The sequence below is a fragment of the Pleurodeles waltl genome, chromosome 6 (genome assembly GCF_031143425.1).
Source record: "Pleurodeles waltl isolate 20211129_DDA chromosome 6, aPleWal1.hap1.20221129, whole genome shotgun sequence".
NCBI classification, from domain to species: Eukaryota; Metazoa; Chordata; class Amphibia; order Caudata; family Salamandridae; genus Pleurodeles; species Pleurodeles waltl.
The window spans coordinates 1,272,773,911-1,272,788,598 of record NC_090445.1 but is presented as its reverse complement, the minus strand read 5'-3'; positions in this window follow the sequence as shown (position 1 = coordinate 1,272,788,598).

The window sequence follows — 14,688 nt, the reverse complement described above, 5'->3', positions numbered from 1 at the left end:
GGTTAACTTTGTGACTGAATAGTTATTCAAAGACGTCACTTGATAAAAGTGTCAACCAAGCCCCTGAATCAAACAGTACTTCGCTGCTTACTCCTAAAATTGTAACCACATCTTTTGGATAGTTTTTCTTCTGAGTATTAGTAGTAGAAACAGATAGGATGCAATCTTCCACAACCTTTACTGCCATTTGGTTTTTTGACGACCTACAACATTTGGCAAAATGTCCTTTTTTGTTGCATAGCCTACAAGTCATATTAATTGCTGGGCATTTCTTATATGATGCATAATGTCCATTGTTGCCACAACGATAGCACTTCATGTCCCTGAATTTAGACCACTGCTCTTGCACGATGACTTTCTCCTCTCCCTTCTCACCATCTCCTTCTTTCTTGGGATTCTCTTCAGTGATTTTAATAATCGCAAAGCTTCTGCCTTTTTCCAATTCTTCAACACACGCTAATGTGTGCTCCACTCTTTTAGCCAGAACGATTACTTCATGGAGGGGTGGATCATACTTGCTCCACAATTCTTGTCTCACTTTGTCGCTCATACATCTTAACATGAACTGGTCTCTGATACGTTCATCAAGTGTTGCTCCAAATTTGCACGTAGATGCTAACTTCCTTAACGCCGTTATATATTCCTCAATTGTTTCTCCTGGCTTTTGTTCTCTCATCCCGAAGTGATATCTTTCTAAGATTATGCTAACTTTTGGTAGAAAATGTAGGTCTAACTTTTTTAAACACAACTCAAATTCATTTAAATCGGTTCCTTCATCACCAGTACCTGGTAGCGTCTCAAAAATGTCCTGACCCTCACATCCTAAACAATGCATCAGGAGTGCCGTCTTTCTTTCATTTGATAAATTTGTGCCACACACTCTGGAATAATAAAGGAAAGTTTTCTTCCATTTGGACCACTTGATAGGCGGTTCCCCTGGTACCGTTAGAAAAAAAGGTGGAGGCGAGATATTCTGCATATTTGGTATGTAAATACGTAAAAACATAAATACAATGAATCTTACAAATTATTATTTTTTTTCTCCTCGGGAAACAAAAAAAAATAGTATATATATATATATATATATATATATATTTTTTTTTTTTTTTTAAGTAATCCTTTCAAGATTTTATTTTGTGTTTCTACTCATCTTTATGTAGTTGGAAAACTTCTGGTTCATTTTCTATAGGAAATTACCCTTGTTTCATGGTTTAGATCCTTCTTAGAACAGGAAAATGTAAATGTGACCGGTGATAAAAAGGTAAGAATAATATGCTTGTAATTCGTGTACAGAATCTGCCAAATCTGTAATCTACACATCCGTAATGCACAAGGTGTTTTCTCTGCTCGTAGCATACTGTGCAATCTTCAAAATGCAGCGTTAATTTAATGTTGCCGGTGCGCGATCCATATTATTTGTTTATTCTGCACACCCGCAGCCACGCTTTTTTCAGACATCAAAGTGCAGCGTTTACGAACTAGACATAGCTGGCGCACGATGGGGAATTACAAATGTAATTCTTACACGCCGCCTCTGCAGGAGATTCCTTTACTAGCGCGTATTACTTGAACAATGCTCGCGCTGTGCTGCACGCGCGTGGAATGTTTTCCTTTCTTCTTTTTTTTCAAAAAATAAACGGCACAGTTTAAGCTTATGATACCAAATTACATACGTAAAAAAACTGTTTTCTTGTCTTGCAAACACACGGATGCCAGGGAACACGAAAAAAAATTGTAAAGCTCACCAATGTGACAGTTAACAGGATACAATTTGTAAGAAGAAAACGAGGAAGCCATACAACGTAGATGGCGTATGATGTGTAGATAAGAACGTTTTTTTTAATCCTGGTGTTAAGGTACTCCGGAAAAGGTCACCTTCGTCGCCAAATGTAATAAAGATGAAGTCCAAATAGATAAGAAGTAGGTTCTTTATTTAAAGTACCTTATCCATGATACAGCAAAGCAGCCTCCCATCAACCGGTCTCTTAACTCTCCTAGAATCCTCTCTCGCCAACACCCCATCTGACATCAGGTATGACATCAGTCCCATGCACAGCATTCCTACAGCATTCCTTTCACTCTAAAACTACCACAATCAGCTCGAGGGATGGGGTGCACATTAGTTTTAGTGACCGCATTAAGATCCCGGTAATCCACTCAGAACCAGAGTTCTGGGGTGGCACCAGGAGCAGCAGCCTTTGGTACCAATACCACAGGGCTGGCACAAGGACTGCTAGAAAACTCAATGACCCCCAGGGCTAACATCTTAAACACCTCATCTTTAATGCTAGCCCTGAACTTATCAGTCACCCTGTAAACCTTCTGTTTAATATGTGGACTGTCCCCAGTGTCCACATCATGTGTACACAAGTGTGTGACCCAAGGGATAAAGGAGAACAGGGAGGCAAACTGACCCAATACCTGGCAACGGTCCCTCTGCTGTTTTGAGGTCAGGGAGGGTGAGAGGTTCACTCCCTCCACAGACCCATCTTTCTATCCAATAGACAGGAGGTCAGGAAGAGGCTCACTATCTTCCTCCACCCCATCATCTGTCGCTAGGAGCATGGACAATTCAATCCGCTCAAAGTGTGGCTTGAGACGGTTTACATGTAGGACCCTCAAGGTGTTCCTAGGAGTCTGCAAGTGTACAAGGTAGGTGTCTTCGCTCTTGCGTTCCACCATCTCAAATGGCCCAATCCACTTGACCTGGAGCACCCCAGGCTCCACTGACGCCATTACCCACACTTTTTGCCCAGGCTGGAACTCGAACAGAGTGGCATTCTGGTCATACCACCATTTTATATCTTCCTAGCTTGCTTGCAAGTTATCTTGCGCGAGAGCTCTGAAGCGGGCAGTCTGGTTTCTGAAGGCCAGCATGTAGCTAAAAACATCCTGGGGAGGTTTCCTGGGGGCTTTCTCTAAGCCCCCCTTCACCAGACTGAAAGATCCCCTGACAGGGTGGCCATACAGTAACTCAAAAGGACTAGAACCAAGACCTTTTTGAGGCATCTTCCTGTAGGCGAACAGAAGGCATGTCAAGAGGATGTCACAGTTCCGCCTCAAGGGCTCTGACAGGCCCATGATCATGCCTTTTAGGGTGCACTTGAATCTCTCAACCAGACCATTGCTTTAGGGTGGTAAGGAGTGGTGAACTTATAAGTTACCCCACACTCCTTCTACAAAGACTTCATATAAGTAGATATTAAATTGGTACCCCTATCAGATACCACTTCCTTGGGGAACCCCATGCGGGTAAAAAAAAAACATCAATGCATGACCCACCACAGGGGAAGTGATTGATCTCAGAGGAATGGCTTCTGGGTGGCATTGTCCACCAAGACCAGGATGAACCTGTTGCCCATGGCTGTCTTGGGATCCAAAGGACCCACAATGTCAATACCGACCCTTTCAAAACAGGTACTAACCACTGGAAAAGGTTGGAGGGGAGCCTTGCATTCCCCCCCACCACTCTTGCCACTTGCCTGACATGTTGGGCAAGACCTGCAATGAGCATCCGAGTGCCTGTGCATTAGGGACCAGTTAAAGTGGGCGACAAGCCTTTCAAAGGTCTTGCCCTGCCCCAAATGTCCAGCTAACGGCATGTCATGAGCCAGACCCAGTAGGAAGGCTCTGAAGCACTGGGGTACCACCAGCACACAAGCTGACCAAGGCTCAGCAACCTTAGACTCACTATACAGGAGGCTGTCTTCCCAATAAATCAGGTGAGATCCTGGCTCCTTGGCAGCCACCTGATCTGCAGCCTGCTGCCGCAAACCCACTAGAATAGGGCATGTCTTCTGTGCCTCACAGAATGTCTCTGTAGTGGATCCCCCTTCCTGCTGCCACTGTGACAGCTCAGGGACCTTCCCCAGCTCAACCTCCTGTTCCCCTGTAAGTTCCAGGGCATCACCCTCAGGCTCTGTCTCTTCCCAGACCGAGGGAACTTCTTGGGCCGGTTTCCTGTGCCCCTTGCCCTTCCTCTTTTTGGCAGTCCTCTGGGCCACTGTTTCAGACTCCAGGGGCTTATGACCACCCTGGCGGCCGCCAATGACCTGTTGGGTACGCATACCCACCCAGGCAGACCCAACATCTCCAAGTGTGACCTGTGTTCCACCTCCTTCCAGAGGGAATCCTCCAGGTCACTGCCAAGCAAACAATCCACAGGTATGGTTGGACTACAAGGAACCTGAGACCACCCCACCCAATCAAAGGGTACCTGTGCCACTCTGAACAGGCGCTCTGAGTTGTCCACTTCGACTACTTGGTGAAGTATATGGGAATCTATCTGCTCTTCAGACAACAGGTGACTCAGAACTGTAGTCACACTGGCTGCTGTGTCTCTCAGAGCCTCCACCCTCTGTCCATTAATGGTCACTCACTCCCTGTACTTCTTAGTATTCTCAGGCACAAAGTTTCTCTGGACCATCTCACTGTCCCCAAGTGACACAAGAGTCAATTCAGCTGGCTCCCACCCACATGGAACCAACTCCTCCCCAAGCGCTACACTTGCCAAACCCTGGGACCGAGTACCAGTGGGTGCTGGTGTACTCTTGGGGCATTGGGGTCACCCCTGCCATGACCAGGGCTCAAAAAATCATACAAATGTTACTAGACATGCAGGTTGAGTAACTTAAATAATCTACTTGACCTAACTGTAATGTACTTGACCCGTAAATGGGTCTCAAATTCTGTGATCCTAGGCAAATAGTTTACAGTCACCTTTTTCTTAATTCTCACATATGATTGCACCTTCAAATATGTGAGCTCAGCATTTCTGCAGTACATAAAAACATCTTTTGTTTGATTAAGTATACAAACGTTTGCAGCAGGCATCACAAGCATCTAGCCCACATACCCATGTGGTCTAGCCCACATAACCTATGACTTCTTTTAGTTTACTAACAACATTGCCATCAGGGCAGGAGTGTTTCTCAGTTTGTTTAAACACTCAATTTTAATAAATATATCACTAAAACATGATGTGGTAACAAATTCTATGTCAGGACCGGAGGCTCAGATTATGCTTCTCTTTCTATGCTTTATTTTCCAACAGCAGCCAATAAGAGAAGACAATATCAAAAAACTACATATCCCATAAGTCAAAGAGTACACACAATAACCATAGAGAACAGAGTATAAAACACAAAGAGGCCATGACACTTCCTCTTTCTTTGCTGCTTCCGCAGTCAGCTAAGTACACTTCTTTATTCTTGCGTTGTTGCTTGATTGTATTCCAGCGCGCGCCGCTCATTATTTTTTCTGTTTTGTGGAGCGGGAGAGAGAGTGTCGGCTCGTCCGACTCTGAAGGCTCCGGTGAGGCGGATCGGCAGCAAGTTGAAAGCACGCGCTTCCCGCGTAGTTGGGCGCGTTTCTTTCCCTCACGCACCCGCGCTTTCTCGTTGCCCTGACGACCGTCCTGTGTAGACGCGCTGTCAGTGTAACGGAAAGACGCGAACGCTATCTCCCGTCGGATCTCGTCCCTGCGCTTCGATCTCAGAGATTTTTGGGGCTATTTTGAGCTTCCTTTTTATGCCGGACCGCCTTACTTTTACTCCCTGACGCCCTGAGTTCACGCTCTGACCAGGGCTGTACAATTGAATTAGGCGCTGCCTAGGGTGCTGCAGGCTGTCTCCCTCCACACTCTAATTTCACTTTCAGTAGTTTTGAAAAAAAAATTCTACTGCTTTCAGCCTGCCGGGGTGTGCACTCCCCCTGACTGTAGTCTTTGGCTACCCATAATCCACGTTTTTTACGTGATAGAATTTCGCTGAATCCACATTCCCTGCGTGGCTGTAAGAAGATGGCCCACTCATATTCTTATGAGGATGAAGAATACTTTGAGGATGAGCCTCCCTTTTTTGATGAGACTCTGGCTGGCGCATTGGACAATACGGTGCAGCTATCCATAAATAAAGCTCTGGAGAGGGCGCTGGGTCCCCTCACAGTTAATTTTGAGAATTTTGCGCGCCAGAAGGGTTGGTTGCCCCCCATTGCGTCATCGGAGGAGGCTCTCTCAGACCAGCCCTCTACCTCTAAGGGTAAGGCTAAGGCCAAATCTTGGGCTCACTCCGATATTTTCAGAAAATTGGCATCTTCCATCCAAAAGGAACATGGTTACAGTTCCTCCCAAGCTCAGGAAGCTTATGGTTCGGATTCGGACCAGTCATCCTCCAAATCCTCGTCAGGATCAGATTCTGAGGACGATCTCGGTCCCAGACCAGGAGCGGGCAAGCGCAAAAAGTCGGAGTCTACCAAAGCCCCTCCTACCAAAGCTCCCAAGGTGCTGACGTTCAGTCCAGAAGAGATTGTCCACCCTCGCTCTTCCAGCTGGGTTCCTCCACCCGAGGTGGCTGAATACCTCCAGAAACATATCAGGGCCAGTTTTGATAACGATGTGAGGGCCCGGCTTCGGGCAGAATGCCCTCGCCCTGACTTGGAGGGTAAGGTTACGGATACACCGGATGTGGACCCAACTATGGTCACCTTTTTAAAGAAATGGGCGAAAGACCCTAAAAAGGGCCTCGACCGAGCTTGGCGCGCTTGCCAAGACAAGCTTCTTGACCTCTCGGGTCCTCTAGCCAAGATCTTAGAGATGGCTTACGTGGCCAAAGAGTCGCAATCCCCTATCGATCCTGACATCTTGGTAGGATGGGCTCAACGTGCCATTTGCCACTTGGGTAATGCCAATGTGGCTTTGTCAACAGAGAGGAGATGTTCTATCCTCATGCGAATTGATCCTCAGCTTACGGAACTCGCCACCTCAGAAGCTGGTCCGGTGGCCCAGGGGCTACTGTTCGGGGCTCCTTTCATCAAGGATTTGGCCAAGTTTGCTGCGGCCCTCGACACCATGGACAAGGCGCAGCTGTCGCTCAAAAAGGTTTTCAGGGAGACTCTTTTTCGGAGGGCCGGACGTCTGCGGGGGCGCTCGTCTGGCCGCCCCTACTACCAAGGCCCCTGTCGCGAGGCCCTCCCCAGAGTCCGCGGTTACTACAGGGAGCAACAAGCAAGCTCTACCTTCTATCCCACGCGTCCCCGTGGAGGTAGAGGTCGCTACCGCAAGTCCTCGTTCAGAGCTCAGCAAGGAGACTCCCAGGAGCACGCCACTTCAGGTGAGACTAATCCATCCTTCCGAGGTAGTTCGTGGGGGCAGGGTTCAATCTTGTTTGGCAGAATGGCAAAAGTTATCCAGAGACCCATGGCTGTTACAAACTGTGCAAGGGTTCAGATTGGAATTTAACCAGACCCCTGCTCAGCGAAGCCCCCCTCCTCTTCCCCGTTTTTCCCGTCGCGATATCGACATCATAGACTCCGAGGTACAGGCGCTCCTCAAGAAAGGTGCTATTTGCAGAGCTGTTCCGCATCCCAGGGGTTTCCTGAGCCCCATTTTCCTGGTAGACAAGAAAGGGGGAGGTTCGCGCTTAGTCTTAAACCTCAAGGAATTCAACGCATGGCTCGTTTACAGAAATTTCAAGATGGAAGGAATCCATCTTCTCAGGGACATTCTGCAGGAAGCGGATTGGTTAGTGCATCTAGACTTAAAGGACGCCTATCTAAGTATCCCTATTTTCCCACCTCATCGGCGTTTCCTTCAGTTTCTGTGGCAAGACCAGTGCTTCGAGTTCCAGGTTCTCCCCTTTGGACTTTCCTCCGCTCCTTGGTGCTTCACCAAGGTAATGAGGCCGGTAGTGGAATCCCTTCGGGCAAGAGGTGTGCGTCTGATAGTCTACCTCGACGACCTGATAATTATGGCTCAAGACCCCCTTCTCCTGCAGGTCCACTTGTCTTGGACGATCCAGTTACTCCAGGATCTGGGTTTCATAATCAACCAACCCAAGTCTTGTCTCCATCCGTCCCAACAGATAGAGTTTCTCGGCTTCAGGATAGACTCGGTGACAGCTCAGTTATTCCTCCCTCCGCTGAAGGTGCGCAATATCAAGAAGGAATTGCGCCTACTCCTGTCCAGACAGAAGGTGTCTTTGAGGAACTTAGCCAGGATGGTGGGGCTTTTATCATCCTCGATCCAGGCTATTTTCCCAGGTCCCCTACATTACAGAGCCCTTCAGCGGCTCAAGATCTCTCATCTACAGAAGGGCTTGTCTTATACAGACTTAGTTCCTCTGAATCCAGAGGCCCGCTCGGAGATAACCTGGTGGTTAGAGCACATGGAGGCCTGGAATGGTCGAGCCATCTTCGGCTCTGCCCCAGATGTCATTCTGGAATCGGATGCCAGCAGATGGGGCTGGGGAGCCCAGTGCGGGGATGTGACCACCGGGGGCCGTTGGTCAGAGGAGGAACTCCACCTCCACATCAACTGCCTGGAGCTTCTAGCCGGATCCTTTGCAATCCGGAGTGTCTCGCCTCTGAAGGCGGATTGATGCATTCTCTTGAGGATGGACAACATCTCCGCGGTCAGGTATGTGAACAAGCTGGGGGGGTACCAGATCCCCGACCTTAGCTCGCATTGCCAGGGATTTCTGGCAATATTGCCTTCACCATCGCATCTCTGTGATTGCGGAGTACCTCCCAGGGACTCGCAACACAGTGGCCGATTGGAATTCCAGATTCCTCTGGGATTCCAGCGACTGGATGCTTCTTCCCAAGGTCTTTGCCTCTCTCAACCACAGATGGGGCCCTTTCTCGATAGATCTCTTTGCCTCGAGATTGAATCGACAGCTGCCTCTCTTCTTCAGCTGGAGACCAGATCCGGAGGCGGTGGCCACCGATGCCTTTCTTCAGGACTGGTCCCCCCATCGAGCGTATGCCTTCCCTCTGTTCAGCATGATTCCTCGAGTCATTGCCCAAGTGCGTCGTCTGAGAACGGAGATTGTGTTGATTGCCCCTCTTTGGAGGGCTCAGGCTTGGTTTCCCTTAGCGCTCGACCTCCTGTGCGATTTCCCTCTCCTAATCCCTCCTCTTCAGGACCTTCTCCGGGACCCTCTGGGGTCTCCGCACCCCTTGATAGTTCAGGGCAAGCTTCGTCTGGTAGCTTGGAGAATCTCAGGCGTCATTGGTTCCTGCCAGGCATTTCAGAACAAGCTTCTAAATTCATCCTTCAGGCCTGGTCCCCCAGTACTCTCAAGCGGTATGCTTCGGCTTGGAGACAATGGAGTAATTGGTGTAAGGAACGGAGTTCCGATCCCTTTAATGCTGATGTCAGTTTAGTGCTCACTTTTCTGGCTTCACTGGCGGCTTCAGGCCTAGCTTTCAGATCTATCAATAATTACAGATCTGGTATTTCCGCTGGTCACGCTCCGGTTCAAGGCAAACCTATTGGTGAGCACAATATTGTCTGCAAATTAATGAGGGGTATTCGTCTGTCGAATCCTCCGCGTCCCAAGTATGCCTCTCTGTGGGATGTCAATGTGGTGCTTACATTCATTTCGTCCTGGCCAGATAACGAATACCTTTCTCGTAAACTACTCTCGGCCAAATTGACCTTATTGCTATGCCTCATTTCTTGCAGGAGAGTATCGGATGTGCGCTCCCTTGATTTACAGGGCAGGACTTTTTCCCCTTCGGGGGTCTCTTTCTCGATCTCCAAACGTACTAAAACGAGTACCAGATCAGTTTCGTATCCTGCTTTCACTCATAACCCCAAATTATGCGTGGTACAATGTTTGAAGGCCTATGAGGCGGCTACAGAACCATTACGTACAGACCCGAGGGGTCAAGTGTTGATTGCTATTCAGAAACCTTTTAAACCAGTATCATCAGCTACTCTAGCCAGATGGATCAGGTGGCTTCTTTCTGAAGCAGGGATTAATGTCTCCATGTTTGGAGCTCATTCAGTCCGTGGAGCTATGGCTTCCAATTCCTTTAGTTTAGGCATGAGGTTGGAGGATATTATGAAGGCGGCAGACTGGTCGTCTGAAGCTACTTTTAAGACCTTCTATCATAAGCCCATTGTGGACATTGCATCGATTGTGGTGGATCAGCTTTGAACTAGCATAATCTGAGCCTCCGGTCCTGACATAGAATGAACATTTTTCAAGCTTACGCGTTACGAATTTTCAATTCTATTAAGGACACGGAGGCGAGGATTATCCCTCCCGAGTGACAATAAGACCTCTGCTTACGAGTTAAGTATTCTTTTTCAGTTGATGTCTCATTGTGTGCCCTCCCTGTAATATTATCAATGCATGTAATGTTGAAAACAATGTTTCTATGTCACATTCTACTATTAGTTTTATCTTTTTTCCTCACAGGTGTGGATCAGAGTTGAGATTATTCTTCCCAAGGATGTACAGATCGGGATGGTTTCATCCGTTTCCTTTCCGGGGATCCTGTCGTTTGGATCTTGGATCGTGTTTTGTCTGATTTGATGACGTTGCAATTATTGACTCTTAATGACTGAATTCTCGCAAAGAAAGAGGAAGTGTCATGGCCTCTTTGTGTTTTATACTCTGTTCTCTATGGTTATTGTGTGTACTCTTTGACTTATGGGATATGTAGTTTTTTGATATTGTCTTCTCTTATTGGCTGCTGTTGGAAAATAAAGCATAGAAAGAGAAGCATAATCCTCGCCTCCGTGTCCTTAATAGAATTGAAAATTCTTAACGCGTAAGCTTGAAAATTTTTCATTGTCATCTACACACAGTAACTTTCCAAGAAATGTCCAAAAACTTTGTCACTAACTTGCAGCTTTACTGATTAAACTATACAGTGTATTAACAATCTGTGAAAATTGGGTTTCAGATAACATATCCTTTGCACATCAACATGTAAAGTAATCTGATTTGATTTCATCCTATTAAAATATCATTTAATCACACAGAAATATAAAAAAAAGGGCTTTCACAACTACTTACATAGATTGTGAAATGTTTGCACAGTTGACCTAGTAATTTGAATGTTGTGTGTTAGGAAAAAACCTGACACCCTTTGTCCTTTTATTTTACATTCTAAGCAGCAGCTCACACAGTTCACCTTACAAAGTCCTGGATGTGACATAAGAACAAGATTTAAAGGTATCTTTTATTGCAACTCCACTTTTCAACTGAACAGAACACCTGTTCAGTGTCAACTCGCCGGTAGGGATGCCAGTAGGAACGAGTAAGGATTAAAAATAGCTCGACCTGATCAAATAAGACTCGCCAATGCGATTGGTCGAGTGGATTTTTCGAGCCCTGATGACCCACTTGGTCACATGCAAAGCACTTGCGTGGACCCTCCTCTGCAGGTTTGGAGAACCATGGCTTCTTTTCACTGGGGGGCTGGGAATCCCTACCCTGGGAACTAGTTTGAGGCCCTTTTGAGAACTTCCCCTGTATATCCTTACCTCCCCTTTCTTCTGAGAGGGGCCCTGCCCATTCTTGGCGTGGTCTTCCCCATACCACTTTTGGACCCTGGTGCTCTGCCAACGGTTTGCTTCCTGCGCAAGGTTCCTGGGGTCAGTCAGCTTGCTGTCAATCAGGTGCTGGCACAGCTCTGAAAAACATAAACTGCACAAGTGCTCCCAAGCAATTAAATTGTAAAGCCCCTCATACATTATCACCTTACTGCCCTTCACCCAACCATGCAGTGACCTGCAAAAAGAATCAACATTCCAACCATGTTTGGGATTCCTTCTTCTTATAGAACCTAAACTTGTCCTTATACTGCTCAGGGGGTGAGACCATACCGTGTGAGTAGGGTGTCCTTCATGATAGAGTAAGTGAGCCCCTGAGGATCCCCTAAGGATGCCAGAGTATCCCTCCCTTCTACCTCAATGTGCTTCCACAGGCCCGCCCCCCAATGCGCTTTAGGGGCCAGATTCATATGGGGAGCAGACTCATACCCCTTGAACCACAAGAATATGTCATCCTCCCTTTTGTAATCATTCACAATCAGGTCCTTAGGAATGTGCACCCGTCTCTCAGGCTGCACTGTGATATTGCTGCCACCATCCCTACTGGACTGGTTTCAATGATCCAGCGCCCTCAAGCTAAGCTTATGAGCCAGCAGTAACTTTTTCTACTCTATGGCCATCCTCCTTTCTTCCATCCTAAACTTTTCCAACTCCATCTTGTGAGTCCTCCCTGGATGTCTGTCCTGTAACTCTTCAGGAGTCAGACCCTTGGATGACACACTGCTACTTGCCCTGGAGACCCCCTCCCTGGACATAAAATGCCCACCCACTATACCATGGTGTATGGATTACTCCTCCTTATCCTCCTGCTCATCTGTGTGCCCCTCAGCGTCCTTGGCTGTCATCCAGGCCCTCAGTGCCTTCTGCACCTCCTCCTTCCTGGTGGAACCCTTAATGGGACAGGCAAGATTTTTGCAGAACTGCTTCAACTGAGCCACTGTATAGCTCTCCAGTTTCGCTCAGTCAAAAGCAGCTTCAGCTAATGCATCTCCAGATTAAGACATGATGAAGAATCAACAAAGGTGCAAAGTTTCGAAGGCAGAAAAACGAATTGCCAATGAAGTTCAAAAGTAAATTAAAGATCACCAAAAATATGGAAGTATAGTAAAGTCCAAAGTAGAGCAAAAGCAAAAACTGCAAGTGGTCATGTATTGGTCTGCACTCAGTGTACACTTAAGCACTGCATGTCAAGTAGAAATACAAGTTCAAATCTCACCGCTGCCACCAATGTTAGAAATGGGGTCTTTGGTTGGCAGGGAGGTTACCCTCTGTCCAAGCAAGGACCCTCACTCTAGTCAGCGTAATGGAGAATTACACTCAGTTAACCCTGCTAACCCCCTTGGTAGCTTGTCATGAGCAGGCAGGCTTGGCTCAGGGACAATATGTTAAGTATTTCTACAAACACACACAGTAATACAGTGAACAACTACAAAATTACACAACACAAGTTTAGAAAAATAGTAAATATTTTATCTAAATAAACAAGACCAAATATGATACAAAATCCACAGTATGCAGTTAAAAATACAAATTTAGTACTTAAAAGCGTGAAAACAGTGCCTTGAGGCAAAAGTACTGCAAGTTGGTATTGTGCGGATTCGTGACAGAGTCATTTCCTACAATGCGACGCCAATGGTGCCGCTTAGTGAGTCGTTCAACCCCCAGGTACAGTATCTTAAGAAACAAGTAGAACACAGGCTGGTGCACGGAGTCGGGGAGAGAGGCTTCGCTGGGTCGAATGCAGCATTGATTCTAGTGCCACGGGGCAGAAGGACAGCAGCGTTGCGCAGCAGCAGCATCGGGTCCTCACTACAGGGTGATGGAGGTGAAGTGGCATCAGATGCGAAGTAGATCCCTTGGTTCCAGCAGATGCGAAGTCCGGCGGGGTCACAATGCTGTGGGGCAACCGTTGGACTTACGAAACTACAGTGTCAGCTAAGTCGGGCGGGATCAGCAGCTGCAGTGACGCAAGACCTACAGGGTCCAATTTCTACAAGGTCCATGGCATCAAGGCAGGCGGCGTCACGGTTCCGGGGTAGCGCCGTTAGCCCACAGGGTCATCGAATTCATCTCACTCAGCAAGGTCCAGAGCCTCGGGGCAAGCAGCGTCATGGTTCTAGGCAGCGGCGTCCTTTGTGAAGTCGTACGGCATTGTCTGCCGTTGTTAGACTGATTTTTCTCCAGGAGTCCAGGAACTGGAATGGCACAGTCTGGCAAACTAGAGTCCACAGCAAGTAGACTCAGGTCTGGTTGGTGAAGCCTTTGCTGTCCCTGAGGTTTCAAAACAGGAGGCAAGCTCTATTCCAAGTCCTTGGAGTCACTTCTCAAGCAGGAATGCAACAAAGTCCAGCCTCTGTCTCCTTGCACAGGCATAAGCAGCAACTGCAGGATAGCCCAACACAGCACAGTCACAGGCCAGGGCAGCACTTCTCCTCTGCTCTTCCCCAGGCAGAGGTTCCTCTTGAATCCTTGAAGTAATCTAAAGTCTGGGGTTTTGGGTCCAATACTTATACCCCTTTCTGCCTTTGAAGTTAGCAAACTTCAAAGGAAAGTCTCAAATGTCTGTAAGATCCTATCTTGTCCAGGCCAGGCCCCAGACACATACCAGTTAGGGAAGACCACGCCAAGGATACCAAATCTAACTATATATATATATATATATATATATATATATATATATATATATGTATACTCACTTAGCAAAGGTTAAACGACATTATAGTTAGGTTCTGAATTGACTTGCACAAAACCAGAGAAATTCAGCAGTTATAGTCAGAATTATTTCAAGTAACTATAATTAGCGCCCTAAGGTAACTATAACTCGCCCACCACCATGCAGTCTTTTCTTCGTTAATTTGACTTTTAATGTTTCAATTATATTTTAATGAGGTTATAGAAGTTGTCATGAGAGCTCTAATATCTGGGGAAATTAGAAGTGCATGGTTAGGGTGTGAGTTATGGTTAATTGAAGTAACTCTAAGTTTTAATAAAAATGCTTTTTAGCCTTGGCGGGTCCATGAGGGACCCCTAGACCAAGGCTGAGGGCTCAGTTTGACCCTGCCCTGGCCCCATTCTTTTTTCCAACCTTTTTTATGGGACTCATCTGAAGCCGAGTCCCAAATTACTGCCACCACTTCCTTGTTGAGGCGCTGGCAGCCAATCAGATATCAGCACGGGGACAGTTGGATATGCGGAGGATCCACGTCCCGAGATGTCTATATTTTTTAACCTTTATTGCCTGGAAAACTTCTGAATGGATTTACACCAAATCACCAAAAGCACAATATGCGGAACAGGATCTAGCTTCCTGCTGATTTTGGTGTAATTCCGTTTGGGGTGTA